The sequence below is a fragment of the Pseudophryne corroboree genome, chromosome 3 (genome assembly GCF_028390025.1).
Source record: "Pseudophryne corroboree isolate aPseCor3 chromosome 3, aPseCor3.hap2, whole genome shotgun sequence".
Taxonomy (NCBI): Eukaryota; Metazoa; Chordata; class Amphibia; order Anura; family Myobatrachidae; genus Pseudophryne; species Pseudophryne corroboree.
The window spans coordinates 117,552,827-117,562,783 of record NC_086446.1 but is presented as its reverse complement, the minus strand read 5'-3'; the positions used below and the strand labels follow the sequence as shown (position 1 = coordinate 117,562,783).

General features: G+C 41.7%; 39 non-coding genes and 5 pseudogenes across 39 annotated transcripts; all 44 read right to left on the bottom strand.

Annotated features, from left to right (window-relative positions):
• Positions 1 to 10: 10 nt before the first annotated feature.
• On the bottom strand, positions 11 to 129 carry LOC134884734 (5S ribosomal RNA). Its single transcript, XR_010168871.1, has one exon. It is a non-coding gene; the product is annotated as a 5S ribosomal RNA (ribosomal RNA).
• A 107-nt stretch (positions 130 to 236) lies between these two features.
• Positions 237 to 355, bottom strand: LOC135070644 (5S ribosomal RNA). The gene has a single exon (XR_010256800.1). It is a non-coding gene; the product is annotated as a 5S ribosomal RNA (ribosomal RNA).
• A 107-nt stretch (positions 356 to 462) lies between these two features.
• On the bottom strand, positions 463 to 581 carry LOC135069566 (5S ribosomal RNA). The gene has a single exon (XR_010255746.1). It is a non-coding gene; the product is annotated as a 5S ribosomal RNA (ribosomal RNA).
• A 107-nt stretch (positions 582 to 688) lies between these two features.
• On the bottom strand, positions 689 to 807 carry LOC135059278 (5S ribosomal RNA). Its single transcript, XR_010245687.1, has one exon. It is a non-coding gene; the product is annotated as a 5S ribosomal RNA (ribosomal RNA).
• Positions 808 to 914: 107 nt separating this feature from the next.
• Positions 915 to 1,033, bottom strand: LOC134887055 (5S ribosomal RNA; annotated as a pseudogene).
• Positions 1,034 to 1,140: 107 nt separating this feature from the next.
• On the bottom strand, positions 1,141 to 1,259 carry LOC135070643 (5S ribosomal RNA). The gene has a single exon (XR_010256799.1). It is a non-coding gene; the product is annotated as a 5S ribosomal RNA (ribosomal RNA).
• Positions 1,260 to 1,366: 107 nt separating this feature from the next.
• LOC135060115 (5S ribosomal RNA) lies at positions 1,367 to 1,485 on the bottom strand. Its single transcript, XR_010246506.1, has one exon. It is a non-coding gene; the product is annotated as a 5S ribosomal RNA (ribosomal RNA).
• A 107-nt stretch (positions 1,486 to 1,592) lies between these two features.
• LOC134884733 (5S ribosomal RNA) lies at positions 1,593 to 1,711 on the bottom strand. The gene has a single exon (XR_010168870.1). It is a non-coding gene; the product is annotated as a 5S ribosomal RNA (ribosomal RNA).
• Positions 1,712 to 1,818: 107 nt separating this feature from the next.
• LOC134888122 (5S ribosomal RNA) lies at positions 1,819 to 1,937 on the bottom strand (annotated as a pseudogene).
• Positions 1,938 to 2,044: 107 nt separating this feature from the next.
• On the bottom strand, positions 2,045 to 2,163 carry LOC135059563 (5S ribosomal RNA). The gene has a single exon (XR_010245965.1). It is a non-coding gene; the product is annotated as a 5S ribosomal RNA (ribosomal RNA).
• A 107-nt stretch (positions 2,164 to 2,270) lies between these two features.
• LOC134900590 (5S ribosomal RNA) lies at positions 2,271 to 2,389 on the bottom strand. The gene has a single exon (XR_010174102.1). It is a non-coding gene; the product is annotated as a 5S ribosomal RNA (ribosomal RNA).
• Positions 2,390 to 2,496: 107 nt separating this feature from the next.
• Positions 2,497 to 2,615, bottom strand: LOC135062516 (5S ribosomal RNA). The gene has a single exon (XR_010248863.1). It is a non-coding gene; the product is annotated as a 5S ribosomal RNA (ribosomal RNA).
• Positions 2,616 to 2,722: 107 nt separating this feature from the next.
• Positions 2,723 to 2,841, bottom strand: LOC135063880 (5S ribosomal RNA). Its single transcript, XR_010250200.1, has one exon. It is a non-coding gene; the product is annotated as a 5S ribosomal RNA (ribosomal RNA).
• Positions 2,842 to 2,948: 107 nt separating this feature from the next.
• On the bottom strand, positions 2,949 to 3,067 carry LOC134892071 (5S ribosomal RNA; annotated as a pseudogene).
• Positions 3,068 to 3,174: 107 nt separating this feature from the next.
• LOC135061074 (5S ribosomal RNA) lies at positions 3,175 to 3,293 on the bottom strand. The gene has a single exon (XR_010247466.1). It is a non-coding gene; the product is annotated as a 5S ribosomal RNA (ribosomal RNA).
• A 107-nt stretch (positions 3,294 to 3,400) lies between these two features.
• LOC134900589 (5S ribosomal RNA) lies at positions 3,401 to 3,519 on the bottom strand. The gene has a single exon (XR_010174101.1). It is a non-coding gene; the product is annotated as a 5S ribosomal RNA (ribosomal RNA).
• A 107-nt stretch (positions 3,520 to 3,626) lies between these two features.
• Positions 3,627 to 3,745, bottom strand: LOC135069375 (5S ribosomal RNA). Its single transcript, XR_010255558.1, has one exon. It is a non-coding gene; the product is annotated as a 5S ribosomal RNA (ribosomal RNA).
• A 107-nt stretch (positions 3,746 to 3,852) lies between these two features.
• LOC135058844 (5S ribosomal RNA) lies at positions 3,853 to 3,971 on the bottom strand. The gene has a single exon (XR_010245268.1). It is a non-coding gene; the product is annotated as a 5S ribosomal RNA (ribosomal RNA).
• A 107-nt stretch (positions 3,972 to 4,078) lies between these two features.
• On the bottom strand, positions 4,079 to 4,197 carry LOC134884853 (5S ribosomal RNA). The gene has a single exon (XR_010168985.1). It is a non-coding gene; the product is annotated as a 5S ribosomal RNA (ribosomal RNA).
• A 107-nt stretch (positions 4,198 to 4,304) lies between these two features.
• On the bottom strand, positions 4,305 to 4,424 carry LOC134885067 (5S ribosomal RNA). Its single transcript, XR_010169192.1, has one exon. It is a non-coding gene; the product is annotated as a 5S ribosomal RNA (ribosomal RNA).
• A 107-nt stretch (positions 4,425 to 4,531) lies between these two features.
• On the bottom strand, positions 4,532 to 4,650 carry LOC135059562 (5S ribosomal RNA). The gene has a single exon (XR_010245964.1). It is a non-coding gene; the product is annotated as a 5S ribosomal RNA (ribosomal RNA).
• Positions 4,651 to 4,757: 107 nt separating this feature from the next.
• On the bottom strand, positions 4,758 to 4,876 carry LOC134900587 (5S ribosomal RNA). The gene has a single exon (XR_010174099.1). It is a non-coding gene; the product is annotated as a 5S ribosomal RNA (ribosomal RNA).
• A 107-nt stretch (positions 4,877 to 4,983) lies between these two features.
• On the bottom strand, positions 4,984 to 5,102 carry LOC135062515 (5S ribosomal RNA). The gene has a single exon (XR_010248862.1). It is a non-coding gene; the product is annotated as a 5S ribosomal RNA (ribosomal RNA).
• Positions 5,103 to 5,209: 107 nt separating this feature from the next.
• Positions 5,210 to 5,328, bottom strand: LOC135063878 (5S ribosomal RNA). Its single transcript, XR_010250198.1, has one exon. It is a non-coding gene; the product is annotated as a 5S ribosomal RNA (ribosomal RNA).
• Positions 5,329 to 5,435: 107 nt separating this feature from the next.
• LOC134892070 (5S ribosomal RNA) lies at positions 5,436 to 5,554 on the bottom strand (annotated as a pseudogene).
• A 107-nt stretch (positions 5,555 to 5,661) lies between these two features.
• On the bottom strand, positions 5,662 to 5,780 carry LOC135061073 (5S ribosomal RNA). The gene has a single exon (XR_010247465.1). It is a non-coding gene; the product is annotated as a 5S ribosomal RNA (ribosomal RNA).
• Positions 5,781 to 5,887: 107 nt separating this feature from the next.
• On the bottom strand, positions 5,888 to 6,006 carry LOC134900586 (5S ribosomal RNA). Its single transcript, XR_010174098.1, has one exon. It is a non-coding gene; the product is annotated as a 5S ribosomal RNA (ribosomal RNA).
• Positions 6,007 to 6,113: 107 nt separating this feature from the next.
• LOC135069374 (5S ribosomal RNA) lies at positions 6,114 to 6,232 on the bottom strand. The gene has a single exon (XR_010255557.1). It is a non-coding gene; the product is annotated as a 5S ribosomal RNA (ribosomal RNA).
• Positions 6,233 to 6,339: 107 nt separating this feature from the next.
• On the bottom strand, positions 6,340 to 6,458 carry LOC135058843 (5S ribosomal RNA). The gene has a single exon (XR_010245267.1). It is a non-coding gene; the product is annotated as a 5S ribosomal RNA (ribosomal RNA).
• A 107-nt stretch (positions 6,459 to 6,565) lies between these two features.
• Positions 6,566 to 6,684, bottom strand: LOC134884852 (5S ribosomal RNA). The gene has a single exon (XR_010168984.1). It is a non-coding gene; the product is annotated as a 5S ribosomal RNA (ribosomal RNA).
• A 107-nt stretch (positions 6,685 to 6,791) lies between these two features.
• LOC134885066 (5S ribosomal RNA) lies at positions 6,792 to 6,911 on the bottom strand. Its single transcript, XR_010169191.1, has one exon. It is a non-coding gene; the product is annotated as a 5S ribosomal RNA (ribosomal RNA).
• A 107-nt stretch (positions 6,912 to 7,018) lies between these two features.
• Positions 7,019 to 7,137, bottom strand: LOC134900585 (5S ribosomal RNA). Its single transcript, XR_010174097.1, has one exon. It is a non-coding gene; the product is annotated as a 5S ribosomal RNA (ribosomal RNA).
• A 107-nt stretch (positions 7,138 to 7,244) lies between these two features.
• On the bottom strand, positions 7,245 to 7,363 carry LOC135059311 (5S ribosomal RNA). The gene has a single exon (XR_010245719.1). It is a non-coding gene; the product is annotated as a 5S ribosomal RNA (ribosomal RNA).
• A 107-nt stretch (positions 7,364 to 7,470) lies between these two features.
• On the bottom strand, positions 7,471 to 7,589 carry LOC135062514 (5S ribosomal RNA). The gene has a single exon (XR_010248861.1). It is a non-coding gene; the product is annotated as a 5S ribosomal RNA (ribosomal RNA).
• A 107-nt stretch (positions 7,590 to 7,696) lies between these two features.
• Positions 7,697 to 7,815, bottom strand: LOC135063877 (5S ribosomal RNA). The gene has a single exon (XR_010250197.1). It is a non-coding gene; the product is annotated as a 5S ribosomal RNA (ribosomal RNA).
• A 107-nt stretch (positions 7,816 to 7,922) lies between these two features.
• LOC134901969 (5S ribosomal RNA) lies at positions 7,923 to 8,041 on the bottom strand. Its single transcript, XR_010175444.1, has one exon. It is a non-coding gene; the product is annotated as a 5S ribosomal RNA (ribosomal RNA).
• Positions 8,042 to 8,148: 107 nt separating this feature from the next.
• On the bottom strand, positions 8,149 to 8,267 carry LOC135065745 (5S ribosomal RNA). Its single transcript, XR_010252018.1, has one exon. It is a non-coding gene; the product is annotated as a 5S ribosomal RNA (ribosomal RNA).
• Positions 8,268 to 8,375: 108 nt separating this feature from the next.
• Positions 8,376 to 8,494, bottom strand: LOC135060905 (5S ribosomal RNA). Its single transcript, XR_010247300.1, has one exon. It is a non-coding gene; the product is annotated as a 5S ribosomal RNA (ribosomal RNA).
• A 107-nt stretch (positions 8,495 to 8,601) lies between these two features.
• LOC134900584 (5S ribosomal RNA) lies at positions 8,602 to 8,720 on the bottom strand. Its single transcript, XR_010174096.1, has one exon. It is a non-coding gene; the product is annotated as a 5S ribosomal RNA (ribosomal RNA).
• Positions 8,721 to 8,827: 107 nt separating this feature from the next.
• On the bottom strand, positions 8,828 to 8,946 carry LOC134890933 (5S ribosomal RNA; annotated as a pseudogene).
• Positions 8,947 to 9,053: 107 nt separating this feature from the next.
• On the bottom strand, positions 9,054 to 9,172 carry LOC135063092 (5S ribosomal RNA). The gene has a single exon (XR_010249431.1). It is a non-coding gene; the product is annotated as a 5S ribosomal RNA (ribosomal RNA).
• A 107-nt stretch (positions 9,173 to 9,279) lies between these two features.
• LOC135062512 (5S ribosomal RNA) lies at positions 9,280 to 9,398 on the bottom strand. Its single transcript, XR_010248859.1, has one exon. It is a non-coding gene; the product is annotated as a 5S ribosomal RNA (ribosomal RNA).
• Positions 9,399 to 9,505: 107 nt separating this feature from the next.
• On the bottom strand, positions 9,506 to 9,624 carry LOC135065895 (5S ribosomal RNA). Its single transcript, XR_010252163.1, has one exon. It is a non-coding gene; the product is annotated as a 5S ribosomal RNA (ribosomal RNA).
• A 107-nt stretch (positions 9,625 to 9,731) lies between these two features.
• LOC135058601 (5S ribosomal RNA) lies at positions 9,732 to 9,850 on the bottom strand. The gene has a single exon (XR_010245028.1). It is a non-coding gene; the product is annotated as a 5S ribosomal RNA (ribosomal RNA).
• Between the last annotated feature and the right edge of the window lie 107 nt (positions 9,851 to 9,957).

The following is a 9,957-nucleotide window of genomic DNA, read 5'->3' as shown; positions in this document are numbered from 1 at the left end:
AGTCTAAAAATATCTACAGCACCTTGTATTCCCAGGTGGTCTCCCATCCAAGTACTAACCAGGCCCAACACTGCTTAGCTTCCAAGATCAGATGAGATTGGGCATATCCAGTGTGGTGTGGCTGTATAAGAGCTTTATAGTTTCGGTTAGTACTTTTCTACTTCTAACTACTGGTTCATAAATGAATACGTTTGAAAATGGAATGCATCAACAGAACGGTGTTGGCAGTATAAAAATATCTACAGCACCTTGTATTCCGAGGTGGTCTCCCATCCAAGTACTAACCAGGCCCAATACTGCTTAGCTTCCAAGATCAGATGAGATTGGGCGTATCCAGTGTGGTGTGGCTGTAGATGAGCTTTGTGGTTTCTGTTAGAACTTTTCTACTTCTAACTACTGGTTCATAAATGAATACGTTTTAAAATGGAATGCATCAACAGAACGGTGTTGGCAGTATAAAAATATCTACAGCACCTTGTATTCCCAGGTGGTCTCCCATCCAAGTACTAACCAGGCCCAACACTGCTTAGCTTCCAAGATCATCTGAGATTGGGCGTATCCAGTGTGGTGTGGCTGTAGATGAGCTTTGTGGTTTCTGTTAGAACTTTTCTACTTCTAACTACTGGTTCATAAATGAATACGTTTGAAAATGGAATGCATCAACAGAACGGTGTTGGCAGTATAAAATTATCTACAGCGCCTTGTATTCCCAGGTGGTCTCCCATCCAAGTACTAACCAGGCCCAACACTGCTTAGCTTCCAAGATCAGATGAGATTGGGCGTATCCAGTGTGGTGTGGCTGTAGATGAGCTTTATAGTTTCTGTTAGAACTTTTCTACTTCTAACTACTGGTTCATAAATGAATACGTTTGAAAATGGAATGCATCAACAGAACGGTGTTGGCAGTATAAAAATATCTACAGCACCTTGTATTCCCAGGTGGTCTCCCATCCAAGTACTAACCAGGCCCAACACTGCTTAGCTTCCAAGATCAGATGAGATTGGGCGTATCCAGTGTTGTGTGGCTGTATATGAGCTTTGTGGATTCTGTTAGAACTTTTCTACTTCTAACTACTGGTTCATAAATGAATACGTTTGAAAATGGAATGCATCAACAGAACGGTGTTGGCAGTATAAAAATATCTACAGCACCTTGTATTCCGAGGTGGTCTCCCATCCAAGTACTAACCAGGCCCAATACTGCTTAGCTTCCAAGATCAGATGAGATTGGGCGTATCCAGTGTGGTGTGGCTGTAGATGAGCTTTGTGGTTTCTGTTAGAACTTTTCTACTTCTAACTACTGGTTCATAAATGAATACGTTTTAAAATGGAATGCATCAACAGAACGGTGTTGGCAGTATAAAAATATCTACAGCACCTTGTATTCCCAGGTGGTCTCCCATCCAAGTACTAACCAGGCCCAACACTGCTTAGCTTCCAAGATCAGATGAGATTGGGCGTATCCAGTGTGGTGTTGCTGTAGATGAGCGTTGTGGTTTCTGTTAGAACTTTTCTACTTCTAACTACTGGTTCATAAATGAATACGTTTGAAAATGGAATGCATCAACAGAACGGTGTTGGCAGTCTAAAAATATCTACAGCACCTTGTATTCCCAGGTGGTCTCCCATCCAAGTACTAACCAGGCCCAACACTGCTTAGCTTCCAAGATCAGATGAGATTGGGCATATCCAGTGTGGTGTGGCTGTATAAGAGCTTTATAGTTTCGGTTAGTACTTTTCTACTTCTAACTACTGGTTCATAAATGAATACGTTTGAAAATGGAATGCATCAACAGAACGGTGTTGGCAGTATAAAAATATCTACAGCACCTTGTATTCCGAGGTGGTCTCCCAACCAAGTACTAACCAGGCCCAATACTGCTTAGCTTCCAAGATCAGATGAGATTGGGCGTATCCAGTGTGGTGTGACTGTAGATGAGCTTTGTGGTTTCTGTTAGAACTTTTCTACTTCTAACTACTGGTTCATAAATGAATACGTTTTAAAATGGAATGCATCAACAGAACGGTGTTGGCAGTATAAAAATATCTACAGCACCTTGTATTCCCAGGTGGTCTCCCATCCAAGTACTAACCAGGCCCAACACTGCTTAGCTTCCAAGATCAGATGAGATTGGGCGTATCCAGTGTGGTGTGGCTGTAGAAGAGCTTTGTGGTTTCTGTTTGAACTTTTCTTCTTCTAACTACTGGTTCATAAATGAATACATTTGAAAATTGAATGCATCAACAGAACGGTGTTGGCAGTATAAAAATATCTACAGCACCTTGTATTCCCAGGTGGTCTCCCATCCAAGTACTAACCAGGCCCAACACTGCTTAGCTTCCAAGATCAGATGAGATTGGGCGTATCCAGTGTGGTGTGGCTGTAGATGAGCTTTATGGTTTCTGTTAGAACTTTTCTACTTCTAACTACTGGTTCATAAATGAATACGTTTGAAAATGGAATGCATCAACAGAACGGTGTTGGCATTATAAAAATATCTACAGCACCTTGTATTCCCAGGTGGTCTCCCATCCAAGTACTAACCAGGCCCAACACTGCTTAGCTTCCAAGATCAGATGAGATTGGGCGTATCCAGTGTGGTGTGGCTGTATATGAGCTTTGTGGTTTCTGTTAGAACTTTTCTACTTCTAACTACTGGTTCATAAATGAATACGTTTGAAAATGGAATGCATCAACAGAACGGTGTTGGCAGTATAAAAATATCTACAGCACCTTGTATTCCCAGGTGGTCTCCCATCCAAGTACTAACCAGGCCCAATACTGCTTAGCTTCCAAGATCAGATGAGATTGGGCGTATCCAGTGTGGTGTGGCTGTAGATAAGCTCTGTGGTTTCTGTTAGAACTTTTCTACTTCTAACTACTGGTTCATAAATGAATACGTTTTAAAATGGAATGCATCAACAGAACGGTGTTGGCAGTATAAAAATATCTACAGCACTTTGTATTCCCAGGTGGTCTCCCATCCAAGTACTAACCAGGCCCAACACTGCTTAGCTTCCAATATCAGATGAGTTTGGGCGTATCCAGCGTGGTGTGGCTGTAGATGAGCTTTGTGGTTTCTGTTAGAACTTTTCTACTTCTAACTACTGGTTCATAAATGAATACGTTTGAAAATGGAATGCATCAACAGAACGGTGTTGGCAGTATAAAAATATCTACAGCACCTTGTATTCCCAGGTGGTCTCCCATCCAAGTACTAACCAGGCCCAACACTGCTTAGCTTCCAAGACCAGATGAGATTGGGCGTATCCAGTGTGGTGTGGCTGTAGATGAGCTTTGTGGTTTCTGTTAGAACTTTTCTACTTCTAACTACTGGTTCATAAATGAATACGTTTGAAAATGGAATGCATCAACAGAACGGTGTTGGCAGTATAAAAATATCTACAGCACCTTGTATTCCCAGGTGGTCTCCCATCCAAGTACTAACCAGGCCCAACACTGCTTAGCTTCCAAGATCAGATGAGATTGGGCGTATCCAGTGTGGTGTGGCTGTAGATGAGCTTTGTGGTTTCTGTTAGAACTTTTCTACTTCTAACTACTGGTTCATAAATGAATACGTTTGAAAATGGAATGCATCAACAGAACGGTGTTAGCAGTATAAAAATATTTACAGCACCTTGTATTCCCAGGTGGTCTCCCATCCAAGTACTAACTAGGCCCAACACTGCTTAGCTTCCAAGATCAGATGAGATTGGGCGTATCCAGTGTGATGTGGCTGTAGATGAGCTTTGTGGTTTCTGTTAGAACTTTTCTACTTCTAACTACTGGTTCATAAATGAATACGTTTGAAAATGGAATGCATCAACAGAACGGTGTTGGCAGTATAAAAATATCTACAGCACCTTGTATTCCCAGGTGGTCTCCCATCCAAGTACTAACCAGGCCCAACACTGCTTAGCTTCCAAGATCAGATGAGATTGGGCGTATCCAGAGTGGTGTGGCTGTAGATGAGCTTTGTGGTTTCTGTTAGAACTTTTCTACTTCTAACTACTGGTTCATAAATGAATACGTTTGAAAATGGAATGCATCAACAGAACGGTGTTGGTAGTATAAAAATATCTACAGCATCTTGTATTCCCAGGTGATCTCCCATCCAAGTACTAACCAGGCCCAACACTGCTTAGCTTCCAAGATCAGATGAGATTGGGCGTATCCAGTGTGGTTTGGCTGTAGATGAGCTTTGTGGTTTCTGTTAGAACTTTTCTAATTCTAACTACTGGTTCATAAATGAATACGTTTGAAAATGGAATACATCAACAGAACGGTGTTGGCAGTATAAAAATATCTACAGCACCTATGTATTCCCAGGTGGTCTCCCATCCAAGTACTAACCAGGCCCAACACTGCTTAGCTTCCAAGATCAGATGAGATTGGGCATATCCAGTGTGGTGTGGCTGTAGAAGAGCTTTATGGTTTCTGTTAGAACTTTTCTACTTCTAACTACTGGTTCATAAATGAATACGTTTTAAAATGGAATGCATCAACAGAACGGTGTTGGCAGTATAAAAATATCTACAGCACCTTGTATTCCCAGGTGGTCTCCCATCCAAGTACTAACCAGGCCCAACACTGCTTAGCTTCCAAGATCAGATGAGATTGGGCGTATCCAGTGTGGTGTGGCTGTAGAAGAGCTTTGTGGTTTCTGTTTGAACTTTTCTTCTTCTAACTACTGGTTCATAAATGAATACATTTGAAAATTGAATGCATCAACAGAACGGTGTTGGCAGTATAAAAATATCTACAGCACCTTGTATTCCCAGGTGGTCTCCCATCCAAGTACTAACCAGGCCCAACACTGCTTAGCTTCCAAGATCAGATGAGATTGGGCGTATCCAGTGTGGTGTGGCTGTAGATGAGCTTTATGGTTTCTGTTAGAACTTTTCTACTTCTAACTACTGGTTCATAAATGAATACGTTTGAAAATGGAATGCATCAACAGAACGGTGTTGGCATTATAAAAATATCTACAGCACCTTGTATTCCCAGGTGGTCTCCCATCCAAGTACTAACCAGGCCCAACACTGCTTAGCTTCCAAGATCAGATGAGATTGGGCGTATCCAGTGTGGTGTGGCTGTATATGAGCTTTGTGGTTTCTGTTAGAACTTTTCTACTTCTAACTACTGGTTCATAAATGAATACGTTTGAAAATGGAATGCATCAACAGAACGGTGTTGGCAGTATAAAAATATCTACAGCACCTTGTATTCCCAGGTGGTCTCCCATCCAAGTACTAACCAGGCCCAATACTGCTTAGCTTCCAAGATCAGATGAGATTGGGCGTATCCAGTGTGGTGTGGCTGTAGATAAGCTCTGTGGTTTCTGTTAGAACTTTTCTACTTCTAACTACTGGTTCATAAATGAATACGTTTTAAAATGGAATGCATCAACAGAACGGTGTTGGCAGTATAAAAATATCTACAGCACTTTGTATTCCCAGGTGGTCTCCCATCCAAGTACTAACCAGGCCCAACACTGCTTAGCTTCCAATATCAGATGAGTTTGGGCGTATCCAGCGTGGTGTGGCTGTAGATGAGCTTTGTGGTTTCTGTTAGAACTTTTCTACTTCTAACTACTGGTTCATAAATGAATACGTTTGAAAATGGAATGCATCAACAGAACGGTGTTGGCAGTATAAAAATATCTACAGCACCTTGTATTCCCAGGTGGTCTCCCATCCAAGTACTAACCAGGCCCAACACTGCTTAGCTTCCAAGACCAGATGAGATTGGGCGTATCCAGTGTGGTGTGGCTGTAGATGAGCTTTGTGGTTTCTGTTAGAACTTTTCTACTTCTAACTACTGGTTCATAAATGAATACGTTTGAAAATGGAATGCATCAACAGAACGGTGTTGGCAGTATAAAAATATCTACAGCACCTTGTATTCCCAGGTGGTCTCCCATCCAAGTACTAACCAGGCCCAACACTGCTTAGCTTCCAAGATCAGATGAGATTGGGCGTATCCAGTGTGGTGTGGCTGTAGATGAGCTTTGTGGTTTCTGTTAGAACTTTTCTACTTCTAACTACTGGTTCATAAATGAATACGTTTGAAAATGGAATGCATCAACAGAACGGTGTTAGCAGTATAAAAATATTTACAGCACCTTGTATTCCCAGGTGGTCTCCCATCCAAGTACTAACTAGGCCCAACACTGCTTAGCTTCCAAGATCAGATGAGATTGGGCGTATCCAGTGTGATGTGGCTGTAGATGAGCTTTGTGGTTTCTGTTAGAACTTTTCTACTTCTAACTACTGGTTCATAAATGAATACGTTTGAAAATGGAATGCATCAACAGAACGGTGTTGGCAGTATAAAAATATCTACAGCACCTTGTATTCCCAGGTGGTCTCCCATCCAAGTACTAACCAGGCCCAACACTGCTTAGCTTCCAAGATCAGATGAGATTGGGCGTATCCAGAGTGGTGTGGCTGTAGATGAGCTTTGTGGTTTCTGTTAGAACTTTTCTACTTCTAACTACTGGTTCATAAATGAATACGTTTGAAAATGGAATGCATCAACAGAACGGTGTTGGTAGTATAAAAATATCTACAGCATCTTGTATTCCCAGGTGATCTCCCATCCAAGTACTAACCAGGCCCAACACTGCTTAGCTTCCAAGATCAGATGAGATTGGGCGTATCCAGTGTGGTTTGGCTGTAGATGAGCTTTGTGGTTTCTGTTAGAACTTTTCTAATTCTAACTACTGGTTCATAAATGAATACGTTTGAAAATGGAATACATCAACAGAACGGTGTTGGCAGTATAAAAATATCTACAGCACCTATGTATTCCCAGGTGGTCTCCCATCCAAGTACTAACCAGGCCCAACACTGCTTAGCTTCCAAGATCAGATGAGATTGGGCATATCCAGTGTGGTGTGGCTGTAGAAGAGCTTTATGGTTTCTGTTAGAACTTTTCTACTTCTAACTACTGGTTCATAAATGAATACGTTTGAAAATGGAATGCATCAACAGAACGGTGTTGGCAGTATAAAAATATCTACAGCACCTTGTATTCCCAGGTGGTCTCCCATCCAAGTACTAACCAGGCCCAACACTGCTTAGCTTCCAAGATCAGATGAGATTGGGCGTATCCAGTGTGGTGTGGCTGTAGATGAGCTTTGTGGTTTCTGTTTGAACTTTTCTTCTTCTAACTACTGGTTCATAAATGAATACATTTGAAAATTTAATGCATCAACAGAACGGTGTTGGCAGTATAAAAATATCTACAGCACCTTGTATTCCCAGGTGGTCTCCCATCCAAGTACTAACCAGGCCCAACACTGCTTAGCTTCCAAGATCAGATGAGATTGAGCGTATCCAGTGTGGTGTGGCTGTAGATGAGCTTTGTGGTTTCTGTTAGAACTTTTCTACTTCTAACTACTGGTTCATAAATGAATACGTTTTAAAATGGAATGCATTAACAGAACGGTGTTGGCAGTATAAAATTATCTACAGCACCTTGTATTCCCAGGTGGTCTCCCATCCAAGTACTAACCAGGCCCAACACTGCTTAGCTTCCAAGATCAGATGAGATTGGGCGTATCCAGTGTGGTGTGGCTGTATATGAGCTTTGTGGTTTCTGTTAGAACTTTTCTACTTCTAACTACTGGTTCATAAATGAATACGTTTGAAAATGGAATGCATCAACAGAACGGTGTTGGCAGTATAAAAATATCTACAGCACCTTGTATTCCCAGGTGGTCTCCCATCCAAGTACTAACCAGGCCCAATACTGCTTAGCTTCCAAGATCAGATGAGATTGGGCGTATCCAGTGTGGTGTGGCTGTAGATAAGCTTTGTGGTTTCTGTTAGAACTTTTCTACTTCTAACTCCTGGTTCATAAATGAATACGTTTTAAAATGGAATGCATCAACAGAACGGTGTTGGCAGTATAAAAATATCTACAGCACCTTGTATTCCCAGGTGGTCTCCCATCCAAGTACTAACCAGGCCCAACACTGCTTAGCTTCCAAGATCAGATGAGATTGGGCGTATCCAGCGTGGTGTGGCTGTAGATGAGCTTTGTGGTTTCTGTTAGAACTTTTCTACTTCTAACTACTGGTTCATAAATGAATACGTTTGAAAATGGAATGCATCAACAGAACGGTGTTGGCAGTATAAAAATATCTACAGCACCTTGTATTCCCAGGTGGTTTCCCATCCAAGTACTAACCAGGCCCAACACTGCTTAGCTTCCAAGACCAGATGAGATTGGGCGTATCCAGTGTGGTGTGGCTGTAGATGAGCTTTGTGGTTTCTGTTAGAACTTTTCTACTTCTAACTACTGGTTCATAAATGAATACGTTTTAAAATGGAATGCATCAACAGAACGGTGTTGGTAGTATAAAAATTATCTACAGCACCTTGTATTCCCAGGTGGTCTCCCATCCAAGTACTAACCAGGCCCAACACTACTTAGCTTCCAAGATCAGATGAGATTGGGCGTATCCAGTGTGGTGTGGCTGTAGATGAGCTTTATGGTTTCTGTTAGAACTTTTCTACTTCTAACTACTGGTTCATAAATGAATACGTTTGAAAATGGAATGCATCAACAGAACGGTGTTGGCAGTATAAAAATATCTACAGCACCTTGTATTCCCAGGTGGTCTCCCATCCAAGTACTAACCAGGCCCAACACTGCTTAGCTTCCAAGATCAGATGAGATTGGGCGTATCCAGTGTGGTGTGGCTGTAGATGAGCTTTGTGGTTTCTGTTAGAACTTTTCTACTTCTAACTACTGGTTCATAAATGAATACGTTTGAAAATGGAATGCATCAACAGAACGGTGTTGGCAGTATAAAAATATCTACAGCACCTTGTATTCCCAGGTGGTCTCCCATCCAAGTACTAACCATGCCCAACACTGCTTAGCTTCCAAGATCAGATGAGATTGGGCATATCCAGTGTGGTGTGGCTGTATAAGAGCTTTATAGTTTCGGTTAGTACTTTTCTACTTCTAACTACTGGTTCATAAATGAATACGTTTGAAAATGGAATGCATCAACAGAACGGTGTTGGTAGTATAAAAATATCTACAGCACCTTGTATTCCCAGGTGGTCTCCCATCCAAGTACTAACCAGGCCCAACACTGCTTAGCTTCCAAGATCAGATGAGATTGGGCGTATCTAGTGTGGTGTGGCTGTAGATGAGCTTTATGGTTTCTGTTAGAACTTTTCTACTTCTAACTACTGGTTCATAAATGAATACGTTTGAAAATGGAATGCATCAACAGAACGGTGTTGGCAGTATAAAAATATCTACAGCACCTTGTATTCCCAGGTGGTCTCCCATCCAAGTACTAACCAGGCCCAACACTGCTTAGCTTCCAAGATCAGATGAGATTGGGCGTATCCAGTGTGGTGTGGCTGTATATGAGCTTTGTGGTTTCTGTTAGAACTTTTCTACTTCTAACTACTGGTTCATAAATGAATACGTTTGAAAATGGAATGCATCAACAGAACGGTGTTGGCAGTATAAAAATATCTACAGCACCTTGTATTCCGAGGTGGTCTCCCATCCAAGTACTAACCAGGCCCAACACTGCTTAGCTTCCAAGATCAGATGAGATTGGGCGTATCCAGCGTGGTGTGGCTGTAGATGAGCTTTGTGGTTTCTGTTAGAACTTTTCTACTTATAACTACTGGTTCATAAATGAATACGTTTGAAAATGGAATGCATCAACAGAACGGTGTTGGCAGTATAAAAATATCTACAGCACCTTGTATTCCCAGGTGGTCTCCCATCCAAGTACTAACCAGGCCCAACACTGCTTAGCTTCCAAGATCAGATGAGATTGGGCGCATCCAGTGTGGCTTGGCTGTAGATGAACTTTGTGGTTTCTGTTAGAACTTTTCTACTTCTAACTACTGGTTCATAAATGAATACGTTTTAAAATGGAATGCATCAACAGAACGGTGTTGGCAGTATAACAT